Raw genomic sequence first — 16719 nt, forward strand, 5'->3', positions numbered from 1 at the left:
GGGTGGTGCTGACAAACCCACCACTCTGTAGCTCCACATTCTGGTGCCAGAGCTGTGCTGAGCCCAAGAGACATACCTGTCCTGATTGCCAGGCAAGAGCCCATCAACACTGACCAGCAGAGATGAGCATGATTACGCTCATGCTTAACATGAGCACACAGGAATGCACAATCCATAAAGAAAAGTAGGGCTGGTGGAGAAGAGCCACCCAAAGCGACAGAGAAACTTCAAGTTAGGCTCTGAATGGTCTGGGCCTAAAGGCAGGGGAAACGAGATAGAGTCTTTGCCACTAGACATGACAGAGAGCTGGTCCTCAGAGGGGGTGAGCAGGGGTGGAGTACCAGATCCCCACCCCACAGTATGATGGACCCTGCATCAAGTGACAGGGAGTGCAGACACCTGAAGGGTAGATGCCCAGCAGTACCACTTACAGTAGCAAAACACTGAGCCTCTTTGAGACCAAATCAAATTCCCTCAAAGGGCGGGGAAAGAAGTAATGGATAACAGAGCACAACACGCAGGACCACAGAGCATGCAATGAAGATATGTAATAAAAGGTAACTGCTATTATTAATAATTACAGTAATATTCACAATAAAACTCTTTATCTACATGTAATAACTTACATTAAAATTTACAATACATTGTGGAACTTATAATACATTCTGGATGGACAGCAGGGGAACAAGAGTTCTGTTTTGAACTTTGAGATATGCAGCTGGGACCCAAGTAGAAATATCAAGCAGAGACTTGGAGATAAGAGGCTGGCATCAGAGCTGTAACTCCCTAGTCACCTACTCACCCGATGCAGGAAGACTGAGAAAAGCACCATAAACAGAGCCAAAGAAACCACATGAAATGGTCAGAGGAGGTGGCAAGAGGAAAGGTGACTAGGACAGAGTGATTTGGGAGAGAAGAGGAATAAAAAGTCTGCTGCCCCAGGAGCTAAGACAAAGTGTTGTCAGGAAGGGACAGGCGGCCATCTATATTAAATGCTTCTGAGAGGCCCAGGAATAGAAGAATGGAGAAGGGCCCACTGGGATAGGCAGTAAGCAGAGAACACAGTCAATGGTGAGTGAGTACAGACACCAAACTGAATGGGGTAGAGGAAGAATGGGAGTCGATCGAGCACCTAGAAGCATCTCTTGCCGGTGGATGATGCTTTACTCTCTTGGAGCAACATCTTTCATGACACTACCCTTGTTCATAAGGCACACGGACCACCTGTGGCTTCCATGACCAGGCGTCATCCTGGAGAATAGTTCCTGGAGTAAGAACCTAGGATCTTGGCTAAAAGTAGAATGTATGAGTCCCCTCAGATGCCAAGTAGTGGGTATCTGTAATCTCTGGTCCCCAATGATTCTTCAAACATGTTTCCTTACAAGTTCCCCTTCTCCCCAATTCAACTTCCATGAGGAGTATTTCAAGCATGTCTTTGTTATAAATAGCCCATTGCTCAGCTCGTAAGGACATGGATCAATTCATAGACGGACTCTACTAAATTTTACTTTTGGCTCCCAGGGACAACCAACAGAAAAAAAAAAAAAAAGAAGTATAATGAAAGAAGATTTGAGGAGCTTGAACCAAATTACAAATGATTAAGAAATAATACTGCTTTATATATTAATTATTTTAGAAGCATCAGACTGCTGGATTTTAATTTTATGTTACTACAAATACACAAAGTTAATAACATGCCATTGATCAGGGAAGCTCCCATCTAAAATGTGAAGCACTTCACACAAAACAAAGTACACAGTATCTTCTAAATAACCTAACCTTGACGTTTAAAATATATTAAATATTACATATTAAATAATAATACAGTTTAATACTATAATGCAGTGGGGAAATGTGACCTCTTGATTCTCTAAGGAATTTAAAATCACACAAGTGTTTAAAGATTTAATAAAAATAGGCTCTACACACAAATTCTATGCTTTTAGAAATCCAATGGATAACAGTCTGAATAATATGCAATAATGTCTCCTATCACTGAAGTTCATAATACAGTGGTATGTGGATTCTCATGGCTAGAAGGTTAAAATCGGGGATTATTTCAAGGCCTTGGAGGAAATATGTGCACCAAGTTATGATAGTGAATTAGGAAAAGAGCTCATTTCTCTCTTAGGAGAGCTTTCAAGCATATTTCTCCAGATGAGACCCGCAGCTTAAAATTTCTTTTCTAATTAAGATTTTAATGCAGTTAGATTATATTAAATCAGATAAAAACCATCCTTCCCATCTTTTTTTTTTTCTTTCCAGTCCACTCGTTTTATAAACAGATTTCCACATGAATGGCTGCTTATGAAAGGTGAGTAACACACGCATAATCATGTTTCGCCAACCAAAGCACGCAGACAGGACGTGCCAACACCAAGCCCCAGTACCGTCAGTAACTTTAGGGGAAAAAAACACTCAGTGAGAGGCAGACGTTACATAGGAAAGAGCTAATCTCTGAGGTTTTTATTTGTTGCTTTTGTTTCTAAACGATCCAAAGCTGCTTTGGAGCCTTGTTCATTATGGAACCCTGGTGCCCAGACATCAAGATTCGTATTTTTCTTAGAATCAATATCTGGAATCTGCTGGACATCAACATTAGTCAACTTATCTTAATATCATTTAGTTATAAATAGTTCTTATTTATTTTTATTGAGTCCTTAATGATTTTTTCTCTCATATTCTTGTGTACACATTTCTTCTTCCCCGAATGCAATAAAAGCCTTTATCTTTAAGCTTTTAGACTTTAACCCATGATGTAAATAACATCCGAGGAGGAGTTTAGTAGCAGCGCTAGGAAACTATGGATGGACCTCTCTTCACCAACAGGTTACGTTCTGAATCCTGCCACCTAGTGGTCGGGCAGAGTTGGCAAGCCCTCACACAGGTACAGGCTTTCTCAGATCTATGGAAGTTTCTAAGTTGCAGGTGCGAAATAAAAAGGCCTCTCTAGGCACTGTCAAAGGCCCAGCATTTCTAACCATCAACAATCATCAGCAGAAATTAAGCCCGCACAGAAGGATTTTAATGTCAAGGGTATCACATTCACTTAGGAACCCATGAGAATTTTGTCATTACAAAATCATTTGGGACGCCTGGGTGGCTCAGTCGGTTGAGCGTCCCACTTCAGCTCAGGCCAGGATCTGACAGTTTGTGAGTTCCAGCCTCGCATCAGGCTCTGTGCTGACAATCTGGAGCCTGGAGCCTGCTTTGGATTCTGTGTCTCCCTCTCTCTCTGCCCCTCTCCCACTCATGCTCTGTCTCTCCGTCTCTCTCATAAATAAATAAACATTAAAACTTTAAAAAAAAAAAAAAAGAAAAAACATTTAAGGAGGACCTTAGTAGATCAGTTGGTTGAGTATCTGACCCTAGATTTCAGCTCCAGTCATGATCTCACAGTTCTAAGATTGAGTCCTGCATCGCGCTCCGCACTGAGTATGGCGCCTGCTTAAGATTATCTCTCTCTCCCTGCCCTCTGGCCCTCTTCCCCATTCATGCTCTCTCTCTCTTTCTCAAATATGACATACTATCATTCACAAGTATAAACATATTAAAAAGTAACACTGAAAGGCTTTTTAATGTGTAATTGAAGCATGTGGTAAGTTCATTTGTTCAGCTGTAATCTAAAAATAAATAATAGTAATACCTATAATACTTGAAAACACAAAAATTCAGCCAGAACCAAAGACACAGATAAGAAATTAGTAGCATGTTTTAATTTGCTGATGAACACTAAATTTGGTTGTGAAAAGCTGCCCACAGTGCATTTGGCTTCTCTGAAAGAGCAAATACATTATTAGAGGCTGAATTGGCATGCTCCTCTCTCTTAGCCTACTCTTCCTTGATCTGCCAATAGAGGGAAGGAAATGCACAAATCGTGATAACTCTCCCACCAGCCATGTTTTAATATGGAGGGTAGATACTGACCAGCTAGACAGGGAGGAGCCAGAGCAGGGCAGCCTTGGAAAAGGACAGAATTGCCCCCCCTCCGCCACCCACTTGAGTGTCCTAGTCTAGAAACCTGTCTTTTCACCTGCGTAGCTTACAACATGAGCCCAAAGGAAGCCATTGGGTGGCCCAGAGTCAATGTATTTACTGGGAAGAACAAAGATTCTCTCCGAAAAGGCAACCATCTTGCTTTCTAAGGCAGCCAGACAGCTTTATGCAACTAATTGAAATTGATTTAGCAATGTAGGGACGCAGTTTGGAAGCCTGAACTCTTTCTGTTCTTTTGATTTAGTCTGCCTAACCTCTCTCACCATTTAATTCTAATTAGATAGAGCCAGAAAATTGAGCTGGCAGGAATAGTCATTGACATTTAATTAATGTCTGGTATTCCATTTGTTGAAGAAGAAAGTCCAAGTAACGGAAGCCTGGCATAGCCATAGTGAAGCACAGGCGATGACAGAAGTTACACAGGAGGCCTATACTTCCAAAGGGCACCAATGCCTACGAAGACGTATGCTCTTTTCTTTGGGTCACTGTTACCCCTGAGAAGAGGCCTAAACTCGAGGGCTGATGTTCCATCTGTATCTCTATTGCCTCGCACAGAGCTAAGAATACAGCAGACGCTCGAAAATATTTGCTAAATATCACTACGTGTTCACAGAGGGCAATCTGGGAGTGGAGGCTGTATCACTCCCCATGCACTCTGCCAAATCTCCTCAAAAAGTCAGTTCAAAGAATGACATTTTCCAAGAGGCTGAGAGAAAGAGATGGCACCACTGAGATACATTAGTACACTAAAATATGTGCAGGTGACCCGTAGACAGAGGTCACTTTGATTTGCCCAATCAAACACATGCATAAAGGCTTCCTAACTGCAGGGGATTCTCTGCTCCGTTTTCTGCACCAACCCCCATAACACACACCGTTCATTCCAGCCTTCCAGGCAAGAGTTGTAAGAGGGAACTAAGAAGGCAGTATACTACCTCCACAATGCCTGCTGCAAGTCAGTGTGGGCCACTCCCTGTGGTCACAGAACTCTCTGTGGGTGTGACCAATCAGATGCGGGCACAAGTCCAATGTTTGTGTGTAGTGCCTGGAAGCGGAATTCATTCACCGGGATGTTCAACAATATCAACCAAGTGCTTAGGTGATGGCACTGATCTGGGTCTGTGGATGTATCAGAGGATCAAATGACAAACACACTTGTAAAGATTATAGTCTAATGGGGAAGATAAGTAAACACATGCATAATATAGTGTAGAAATTTCAAATGTTTTAAAGAAGTATAAAGTAGAAAAGTATGACAGTGATCTGCAGGGGAAAAGAGGTAACTGCTTTACCTAAGATAGTCATGGAAGGCTTTTCTGATGACCTTACATTTAAGAGGAGACCTAAATGAAATGAAGGAGCAAGGCATGTGGGTACTGGGAGAAGGGGCTATCATGGAACAGCAAGTGCAAAGGCCCTGAGGCAGAAGCAGTGGTCAAAAAACTTCAAGAAGGGCAATGTGGCTGCAGCAGAGAAGCTGGGGACAGAATGATGCGAAATGAGACCAAACAGGTGGCTAGATCATGTAGAACCTTGCTAATCATTGTAGAGACCTTAGATTCTAATCCAGGTGTCCTTGGAAGGCATTAGAGTTTATGATTTGCTTTTTCAGACTGTAGAGCCAAGGCAGGAGCAGGGAAACTGCCAGAAGACTACTATGGTCATCCAGGTGAGAAATGACAGTGGCCTGGAGAGGGGTAGGGACTATCTGGGGAAAGAAATGGACATATGAATGCCTTTTTAGAGGAGAACTCATAAGATATCCTGATGGATGAGATGTGGAGTGAGAGAGAGATAAGTGTCAAAGAGGACTACAAGGTGGTCTGAATGGGTAGGAGAAGGGGAGTCCCCTGAGTGAGATAGGGGTCACCTGGGGTGGGGGGGATGGATAAGCTTGAGAGGAAGAAGCCAAGAGCTCAGTTTTGGAAATAAATACTGGCCAATGACGACAATGATGATGACAATGATGATGATGATGATGGCAATGACAACGATGATAATGGCAATGAATGCCAATGATGATGGCAATGATGATGACAATGATGGTGACACAGGAGAAAGCACAGCAAACAGCTCTTCTCAATTTTCAAAAATTAAAAAGTCATCCTCACAGAAACAAGCAAGAAGCTCCCTCTGGAGCACTCTACAAGACCCTGGTCTTCAGCTACTTACATGATGCGAAAGAAATGGACTGCAGTTATTCTGCATTTCACCAGCAAGGAAATGAAAATGGCAAATGACAACAGATCCATCCTGCATCCACCCTGGACACCCTCAGTAGACAGGTGACAAATCTCAGGGACTCTGCTGTGCTGAGCACGAGTCACTGCTAATCGAGCCCTCACAGACACAGGAGCCCGGCAGTCAGTGCAGACTGGCCTGGAGCCCTGGTCAGTGGTCATGGACCAGAGGCCACTGCCATCCGGGCCTCAGAGTCAGATGTCAAGGGCTCCCAGGGCTCTAGGATGGGCCTCCAAAGAGCATATGCATTCTGGGGCAGCAGCAGGGGGATCCACTGGGTATTATATAACTACCTTTTCATATTTATCCTTTTTTTAAATTTGTGATTACTTTTTATCAAAGTTCTGCATATACATAGTTAAAAAGAATTAAATAGTTCTACAGGGCTTATTAAAAATAAAATAGAAGTTATCCTGAACCTTCCCTGTGTCCCATTTCCCACTTCCCAGAGGCAACTGCTTTTAACTGTATGAGATGGTTCTTTCATTATTTACCTCTGTATCTCTAAATACACAGGTTATGTTGCAACTTCATTTTTCACCTCTAGCATCATCTATTGACTTTCCACTTAGAAAGATGAGGATTTAGCTCTTGTTCTCTCTCCCCTCCATACATCTAAACACACACACACACATATACACACAATCTCTCATCCTTCCAATAACATTCTAGTTAGCCTAATATATTTGGTGTTGACATGGTTATGATTATGTAAATGTCACTCACAGCTAAGTCACATGAATGCCTTAGTCACTTTCCTCTTTTCTATACAACATTTTGTGTTTTCAAAATCTAAGATCTCTCTTGATTTCTGTCTTTCTTGTTCTCTGTGCTCTTTCTGTGCAGAAACAGTGTACGTAACTCAACAGAATCTAAGCCTGCAAACTTTATACAATCATTCTAACTCCCTCTGCCCTGTACACTCACATATCAGAGTTTTTAGGCAGGAAGGAGATATTATCCCCAGAGCAAAATTGCAAAAACAAATGTATAACCATCCCATGAAAAAGAGTTATATAACCAGTAGGGTTGAGAAAGGCCTGGCACAGTGCCTGCCAACAGCAGGTGCCTGTTTTGTTCAACTCAAGTGTTTTGAACTATTGAACAGATGAGCTCAAAGGATCTTTTGCTACTTACTCTGATTCCTAGTTCTGCTAAGACAAAAATGTCCCTTCTGGCCATCTCTCAACCTTGCACAAGTCTTTTCTCTGGTATTTGAACTCAACAAAGGGTTCCCCATAAGCTGATGTCACCATTTGGGGGGACCTTCCTCAGAACCAGCCCCATTCACTGCCAAAACAAGAAATACCTAAATGCCCTCCCATATCACCACATGCCACAGAAACAGGCCAGCAAGGGAAATAATAAGAACATGCTGAGCAGAGAGATGGGTAAATAACTTCAATTCCGAAGCTATATTTTTCTCAGCAGGTAAAGAATATAAAATAATGTGATTGACCTCTGCCCTGGCTAATACACAGAAGCAACAGCAGATCTGTTCCAGGCCAGGCAGCGGCTTTTTTGCAGTTTTCAGGCTGCCTGTCCAGGGCATTGCCTATACCCTGCAGGCCAAACAGACTTGGTAAAATATAAGTACAAGGAAAGAGCATCCCTCAAATTCTGCAAAGTGTGTGAACTGGAATGATACAGAGGAAACCCGGTAATCCTCATACCAGAATACTTAATCAGGCTCCTCAGAGACTCAGGAGGGAAAAAAAGTCTCGAAATCCACACTAGTTGACACTGTTCATGGCCAGTGCTATCATTTTACACAAGACCAATCTGGGATTGTGGAAGGAACCAGAGAAGAGAAGGCAGGCTAGTGGGACTCAGGAAGTCTCTCGGAGGCAAGGCCCATGGGTGCTTACCAAGACCACCCCAACTGTAGGGGTTCCCCCACTGTGAGCTGTATTCTCAGCGGCCCTTCCTACTCCATCTGTCTCTCACCCTGTTCAAACCTTCAGCTGGCTTGCCCATGGTGCTCAGAGGCACTGCCCAAGCCTTTAATGGACAGGTGTGGTGGGGATGAGAGATCAGAGAAGGACCAAGGAAGATCTGAGACAACAGCAGGAACAACACTGACTCCCATTCTCACCTACAAATCAGATGTTATTGCTGCATGCTGAGCAGGCCCAGGAAGGTTGGAGGTTTTGTCTTTTCCTGCCCACTGATTCATGTTTGCAAGTGGCTTGCGGTCCATCCAGGGCTGGGGCCCAGGTGGCAACTGGCTGCAGCAGTAACAGAAGGCAGATGGGGGGAGGGGGCGTACCTCATTATTAAAGGTCTCCAAAGGAGCAGATTGCATATTTTCCATCTAGGAAGTATGACTGCCAAGGAGGATTGGAGGTCTGTAACTTGCCAGTGCACACGTGTGCATGCACGTGCACACACACGTACATGTATTCACATCAATACACACATAGTAGTGCATGAACACCCCCAGGTGCATCAACCCCCAGCATATTTAGTACCCATCTATTATAGATGTGGAAGAAGAGGCTTAAACAACTTGTCCAAGGCCACTCAGCCGATGATGATAGAGCCAGGTTTCAGAGCCATCATGCAGAGGCATGATGACTTGTCCAGGGCAGGCCACCTGCTGAGCCAGGACCGAGGACCATTGTTCTATCTTCTGACCCAGCCATCTGCCTGGGGTGAACCCATCACATGATTGTTCTTGGCACACTAGGATGAGGGTGGGTGGAAAAGGCAGGATTTGGGGTTCAGGCAGACTCTATTTGAAATCTGAAACCTGGCTCTATCATCATCGGCTGAGTGGCCTTGGACAAGTTGTTTAAGCCCTGCTGAGCCTCAGTTTCCCTCATTTGCACACGGAAGAGAGCAGTCCCCATTCCCTGCATTGTTTTAAGGATGCTTTGAGATTCTACATGGGCAGCACCTGGCACAGGTCCTTAAGCACAGCAGCTGCCCCCTTAAATGGCAGATGCTAGTACTTTTTGCCTTAACATTCAGATTCATGGCAAAATTAGATGGCTCTGCCCATCCCGGCTGAGCTGTAATCTGTGGGCGGCTCCAGACAAGGGGATCAGGGTCCAGAAGCCAGGGGCATAGTTACACAAGAGATTCCTGACCCCAGGGTAGCAGAACAGGCTCTCCCCAAAGTTTCCGGGAATGGTGGGCTATGACTGTTGCGCAGAAATACTTAGTGACAGAGTCTTGGATAACTTCTGAAGCATCAATGATTTATACACAGGGGTCATAACAATTTGATTAGTTGTATTCTGCAGGCTTTTGATTGGAACTCCGCCCCAACCACCACCCTCCACCATGAAAAAGTCAGCTCAGTGCTACCCCCAAAGCTCAGTCTCAGTACCTGCCCCCTGACTGCTGTGGAAGCCCTCAGCAAGCGCCTGAAATGCTCTAAGAGCTCAATGTGGCAACTCCTGGGCTGCGGCTGCTGTTTAACGACTGTGCCCATGATTCAGCCAGATCCCCAGGGACCAGAGAGAAGGGTCTGCACACAGAGCGGTGGGGCCATTCTGATCCATCTGAGAAAACATTCCATGTAGAAAGATGATGAGGAAATGGCCCATTCATTCACCTGCTCATGATGCACACATGCACACACACACATACACACACACCCCTAACCTAGGCTGGATGCTATCACACTCCTATGATCAGTACCCAGTTCCTGGTCTTCATCAAACTGTTTCCAAAAGCCTGTAGCCTTCCCTCCTCAGCAGTGTGTCTAAGAGTCAGACACCACAGATCCTTTCTTAGAAACAAGATCCCCCAAAGCACATTTTATCAGGCCTCCATCAGTCCCTTAGTCCTGATTCAGTTGAGTGATCTCTGCTCATGATCCTATTTCATATTTACAATCAATGCTAGGGATAACACTATTGTTCATTCATCCATTAACATTTAACAAGCACCCACTCCATGCTCTTGGGAGCCAGGGGGTCCACAACACAGGGTGTTTGCCCTGAAGGAGGGCACCGTCAAGCACAAACCCAGCAGCCTTCCCGCAGCCCCATCCCAGAGCCTGAGGGATCTCACTGGGCTCGCTCAGCCTCTTCCCTTTGCCCAAGGGGGTGGCTCGCAGAGACTCCCTCAGCCTTCCTACTGCTCCTGCACCTCCTGCTCCAGTTCTTGAGACTGTGGCTCCCCTTCCCACCCCCAATTAGGAATCCCAGAAGTTACAGCTCTCACAGTGAGGCCCAGAGGTGAGGACACTGCTCTCAGCGCCCCCTCACCAGCTGAGAGGCATTTCGGCACTTCTTCAATCAGAACTTTAGCTTCCAACCCGAACACTGACTGTGTCCAGCTAAACTCACGCTGAACTCACGCAATCAACACACCCCTTCCTCAGCTCATCTCTTTAAGACAAACACCTAAGACCTCTGTATGGGCCAGAGGGCTGCCAGGGTGCCAACACCACTCAGGCCTGGTTTCCCGGAATAAATGACAGCACAAGACATTAGGCTCATGAGCAGGGGCCCAGAAATTGATTTTATATATAATTTGGAAAGAGAAGAATATTATTGTACTTTGTTTTCCTATGGCTATTATCCCCATAAGAGCTCATTTCTACCTCTTAACAGGGGTTTACTTGGACTGATAAATTGGTTAAAAATCTTCCTGCCCAATTTCAATTTACTCAGTGCAACATACGCTGTAACACGTTTACCATGAATGTAAATTCTGCCAATGCAGCTCCCGAAGGGACAGTGTTGTTCTTCCTTGGACACCCCATCTTCCTTTCACACAGCTCTGGGGAGATCACACAGTGACCTCCGGGGATGTAGGGAGGGGCAAGGTCCAAATTAGGCCTGAGGTATCACCTTCCTCTGAGCAAGACAAGTGGGGCCAGATCTAGACATAGGCAGAACTGCCGAGCAAGAGTCTCATAGCTGAACGTGTCTTGGTTGGGTCCACAGGACGAGGGATTTAGTACTTGCCCCACGGCTCCCATTCCCAAACTGGCTCTCACAAGACAAATGGAGTTTCCCCGCAGCTCCTCACCTGCCACTTCACCCTGTCATAGCATGGTTTCTCCAGAATGTTTATGTCAAGTTGCTTTCTCCCAAGTTACAGAACCCTGGGCTTGGGAAGATCCACAGAACCAGCCACTTGGGAACAATAAAGACAGGATTGTCATGAATAATTCAACAGCTTCCACCCCAATCCCAGCACCAGACTTCACAAAGGCCAGGCATAACCACAGACCTATCCTTTCCCAGAAACCAGCCTGAGTAGGCCATGTCAGCCTCCTGAAAATGCTCTTCTTGTAAATGCCAGGCAGGTTCTAACCCCAAACTCCCAACTTCCCTCTGCCCCAGAGCCCAACCTCAGGCGTTCCAGACCTACTGACAGTCCCTTGTTCTTGAGGATAAATCCTTCCCCCTCCCACCCCTTCTCCCAATGCCGTGCCTTTAGGTCAGACACTCTACGCACGCACGCGCGCACACACACACACACACACTCTTGAAGCCATCATCTGAGATGAGTCCTCCAGTCCTCAGCTGAGTTTCTGACTCTAGGCCACTAACTTGAGCCAACTAATGAGGCTGTGGCTGGAACTCAAGGCTTGGGGCCTCAGACACCTGCCTGGCTTCTCAGCCTCGGGCTTTCCTCCAGGCCAGTCACAGAGATGTGGCCCCTCAGTGATGAAGGAAACTTAGCAGAAGTGTGGGGATGGCTCCTGGCAGACCATGCCCAGAGCCTACCTCAAGGCTGCAAACCCCTGGCTTCAAGGCCTCGACTCAGAAAAGCCCTCAATGTCCAGCTTACAGAGAGCACCAAACAAATGCAGGGTCCCTTTCCCACCAGCCTCACCAAGAATCCTACCATCCAACATCTCACTCCTGTATAAAATTCTGCAGGAATCCTTTCTACTTTCAAGGTAGACTAAAGGAGCAATTAATTTCTAACAATAAAGACAGAAGTACAGACAAAATTCCTAACTAAAAACACCAGAGAGACAGCATTCAACAAGCACTGCTAAATGCCCAACTGTGGGCCAAGGCCGGAGAAAGCAAAGCAACGGTCCTCCAATGCTCACACTCCTCATCCTAGACTGAGACCATACAAGGCACCACACGTGCTGCCACCCACACTCCTCACCACGCACCCCTCTCACCGTAAGAACTGCCACGGCATCGTGGATGTTACTGACCACGATTTGCTGAGCGCTGGCAGTGGACTGTGGCTTCTGTGAAGGGCTTTCATAGATGATCTCATGGGATCCTCACAAGCCTTTGCTTAATGGTGATCACCCTCATGTTACTGAAGAAAAAGCAAGACTCTGAGAAGGGGAGGGTGGCAAGGTCAGCAGCGGCAGACCTTCACAGCGACCTGCTGTGGGGACCCATAGCCCATGCTGTGTCCCCTCCTCAAGACTCAGAACTTACCAAGAGTTGGGATCCTCAGAAGAATGCTCCTGATAACACCATTACACCCTTTGGCAATGCAGCCCCTGCCTGCAGCCTGGGGGGAAGGCGGAGAACTGAAATGCTCTTAGGAGGCCTGAAGGAAAATAAAGAAGGACCCTCCCCCAAACTGTGAGCTACATGCCCCTGGGCCCCATCAAGCTCTTTCCTCCAGGAAGCCTCAGCAGACGTAGCCTCCTTGACTCTCTTCAGCACCTATGGACAGGGATTCAGAGCCTGTCAGAGGCTGCGTTGGGCAGATGGTGACACTGAAGCCCATTGGACCTCAGTGGCTGATGTCATACACAGCCATGAGGCAAAGCTGGGGCTAGCAGATGTGTCTCCTGTGCTCCTGACTCCACTGCCAGCTCACTGAGGAGGCTCCATTGTGCTCAGCCCTGGAAACATAGTGTGGGCCTGGTGTGTACTCCACAGCCACGTGTGCGCCAAGAATCCAGTGCACCTGCTCATGAAGGCAGTGCTGCGTCCCTGGGTAAGCCCAGGTCACATGGACTTAAACCTTTTACCCCACTTCACAACTTTTCCCTCCTGGGTAACCCCTCCACTTCCTTCAAGCCTCAGCTAGCCACACCTCCTCCAGAAAGTCTACACTGCTCTGCACCCTCCACCTCTCTCCAGCAGACACAGACCTCTCTAGAGATAGTGACTGTGGCTCATTCCTCTGAGGACCTCCAGCCCCCAGCCCAGGGCCTGGCATGGAGAAGTACTCAATAAGTGATTGTTGAATAAATTTTGTTGAATATACCAGAAATGGAACAACAGCCTCAGGCTCAAATAGATATTTCATTATCTGAAGAGGAATTAAAAGATGTCAACTCATCTTTAAAATAATTGACTACTCTTTTATGAGGCCTCTCCTCCCATTTCTCTCCAGCCCTGCAGAGCATTGAAGCTCTTCAATACCCTGCATAACCAGAGATATTATTTATTCCATAAGCATTTCATTTAACAGCACTAAAATCCCAAATCTTCAGTGGTCATTTCTTTTCTCTGGTATCAGAAAGGACTACTAATAGCTATTTGGCCTTGAGAAAAACAAATGAATACCAAGAAGAAAGCCTGACATTCTAAGCCCTCACCTTCCCTTTGATTGATTTCCTCAAGGCAAAATTTCATCATTAAAGGCAGCATTGCCTACCCAAGTGTTTACAAAGACCATCAGCCTTCCATCACATGGTCCAGAACACGACAATGGCAAAGGGCAGGCAGCCAATGGGTCTCCTCATTGTTCCTTTAGCTTTTCTGGACGCGAAATCCTATCATTATGTTGAAGAACTATTTCTAAAATGTGTGTCCTCTCCCGGCCACTGGCCCCTCACGACTTAGACAAGAAAGAGGCCACCGCGCCCTTGAAAACAGCAGCCTCAGTACCTAGTCAGCGCTCCCCCACTCCCACCCCCAGTGGTACTGCATAAGGAAGCCTCAGGTGACAGGACCCCACGCACCCACGGGGGCCAACATGATGGCCAACTGCAGCTGTGTTAAGGATGCACAACACAAAGTGATTTAGAGACTACTCGCGGCAACCATTGTCACCAGATTGGTCCCCAGAGTTACTGACAGGTCACAATTCTGCCACAAAAGCACATACTTTTCTTATGTTTCCCATCTGAGAACTAGGTCTCAAGCACCTAACTCTCTTTGGGACCTTGTATAGGTGCTGTGGAGGCTACAGCATTGGATCCTACTTATGACAACCCCATTTATGGGCAGCATATGAGGGTACAGCCCATAAGGGACTTCATGCATTCCATCTCACACAGTGCCAGGAATTCTGCGAGAGAGCCGTTTTCTTGTGTAGACTCTGGCCTACTTCCTCAAGTAGGTTAAATCAGTGACTCTCAAACTGTGTTACTCATCAGAACCCAAAAACTTTTAAAATGCTAATGCCCAGACCACACCCCAGCCTAAAATACAGCCAAATCTCTGAGAAGGGGATGCATATCATATTTTCAAGGCCCAGAGGTGTTTACAGCAACGCCCTAATGACTGGCTGAAGTTCCCATGACTGGTAGTAGGGGAACAAAGTGACTTGACCCCAGATGGGTCTGGCTCTAGGACTGGTATCCCAACCTTTATGCCATTCGACCCAGAGGTTCCTGGCTTCAAGTCATCCACAGACTCTAATAAGAAGAACAAAGCCAGTCTATCGTCAATTAATGCCATGGTGTGGGTCCAAAGGGCTATAGAGTTCAGAGGAGAGATTCTTGACTTTGGGCAAGTCTCATCTGAAAGGGGCCCATAGGCACAGATTCATGGTGTGGTGGCAGAAGGCGGCTCTTACAAGTGGAGCTTACAACATGCACAAAGCAGGTGAATAGGAGAGCAGGCAGAACCAGGTGGAGAAACTTGCTCAGTTAGGCTGGGGCTTTGAGGATGCCCAGAGATGAGGCGGAGGCAGTGTAGAAAGACAGGTGGGTGTGGGGAGGGAGTGATGATTTATGCATTTGGCAACAGGAAGCGCCTGAAGCTTCTTCGAGTGGCAGTGATGGGACTGTGGATATGCTCTAGGAAGAGTCACATGGCTGTGGCACAGGGGAGGCACTGGAGGACGACTGGAGAACAAGAAAATACTTGAGATGAGGTGGATTGGGATGGGAGCTCACCTAGGAGGAGAATGGAACTGTCCCAAGAATGAATAACTGACCCAGGGAGAGGCAGAAGAATGGAAGGAGTAAGAGCCAGCAGATAGCAGAATGGACTAGACTTGGCAGTGTCTGGCCTTGCTTTTGTCAGCAACCCTGTCGGTTACTGATCACGTGACCTTGAGCAGGTCACTTAACTCTCCAGGCCTGATTATCAGCGCTGATGAACGGGAATAACAAAACCCACCCTGCCCACCTCACAGGCAGGCTGGGGGCCTCAAATGAGCAAATGCATGTCAAAATGTCCAGAGGGGTAAAAAAGCATTATATACAAAGCCCTGCACAATTTCATGTTATTAATACTCTGCATGTTCTCTTTACTTTTCCAAGCTCTTAAACTTGAAGGCTATGCTACCATATGAGAAAAAATGTTAATAATGATGTCTTTTATAGCTCAAAGTTATGAACAAATTAAAAGAGTTTATGTCTTTTGCTGCTGCTGGAGAACAGACTTTCCAACATGAATTTGAATTAAAATGTCAATAATTTTTCATTTGAGTTTCTTAAAATATATTTAATTTCTTTTTACATTTTCCCCTTATTTTATGTAGCAATATATTCTATGTACTGAGTTTCTGGAATACTTCAAGATCCAAACTAACCAGCACACAAAGTTGTAAAAGAAAAAAAAGTTACCCTGTCTCTTCCTCTTAAAAAGAAAGAAATTAGTTACGCGAGTTCTCGGAAGACGGTAGTCATGAGGGTCATAACATTTATGCCGAGAGTCTTAAATCTATCGTAGTTCTTAAAACTTAAAACACACAAAAGGGTCTACAAAAGAGAACAGATTTGAAGACTAATTCTCAATTATCTCTGGAATCCCATTAACCAGCATTCCATAGTTCCAAGGGGCCCAGTGCCCGTGGCTCTCATGTGCTAAGTTCTCCAAGGGCTTCACAAGCTCAAGAAGGCGTACCTGCCATTCAAGTAGAGAGGCCTTTTGGGAGTTCTCAACCTATTCTAAACCAAATAGCCAATTAATAAGTATTTTTATCATGCCAAATATTTTAATTGTTTGCTGCTACACAGATACATATATATGTAAATGCATGCATATATGTATGTGTATATACACATCCTTATTTAATCTTCACAACAAACCAGGACCATTGCCTGTTACCGCATGCACATTACCATGAGTAAATCTCCACAAGTGAGATGTGTAAAAACATGGAGTTGTGTCATCATTTTTAAATAGCAATTTGCCCATAACTTCAAAACGTCCAAAACAATTGGAATATTTTATTCTTAGGAAACTGGGAGTTCTCGTTTTTCATGAAAAAATAAAATAAATTGGCACTCCAGTTTGATAACAAAACAGCCCTTCTTAAAGCAAAAGGGAAGTCAGAAAGGCATTCACAGTCTTGGAAACAAAATCATCCAGAGAAAGTACAGTTAGGCTCCCAAGGAACAGATGGGAT

The 16719-nt window shown here is 45.5% G+C and overlaps 1 protein-coding gene and 1 long non-coding RNA gene across 2 annotated transcripts in view; one reads left to right on the forward strand and one right to left on the reverse strand.

Moving 5' to 3' along the window:
* Nucleotides 1–16719, reverse strand: part of CLSTN2 (calsyntenin 2) — a 589043-nt gene that overhangs the window by 541573 nt on the left and 30751 nt on the right. The window lies entirely within an intron of this gene.
* LOC115292213 lies at nt 2265–15736 on the forward strand. Its single transcript, XR_003908865.1, has 3 exons — nt 2265–2314; nt 5609–5665; nt 15629–15736. It is a non-coding gene; the product is annotated as an uncharacterized LOC115292213 (long non-coding RNA).

Source organism: Suricata suricatta, chromosome 5 (genome assembly GCF_006229205.1).
Source record: "Suricata suricatta isolate VVHF042 chromosome 5, meerkat_22Aug2017_6uvM2_HiC, whole genome shotgun sequence".
NCBI lineage: Eukaryota > Metazoa > Chordata > Mammalia > Carnivora > Herpestidae > Suricata > Suricata suricatta.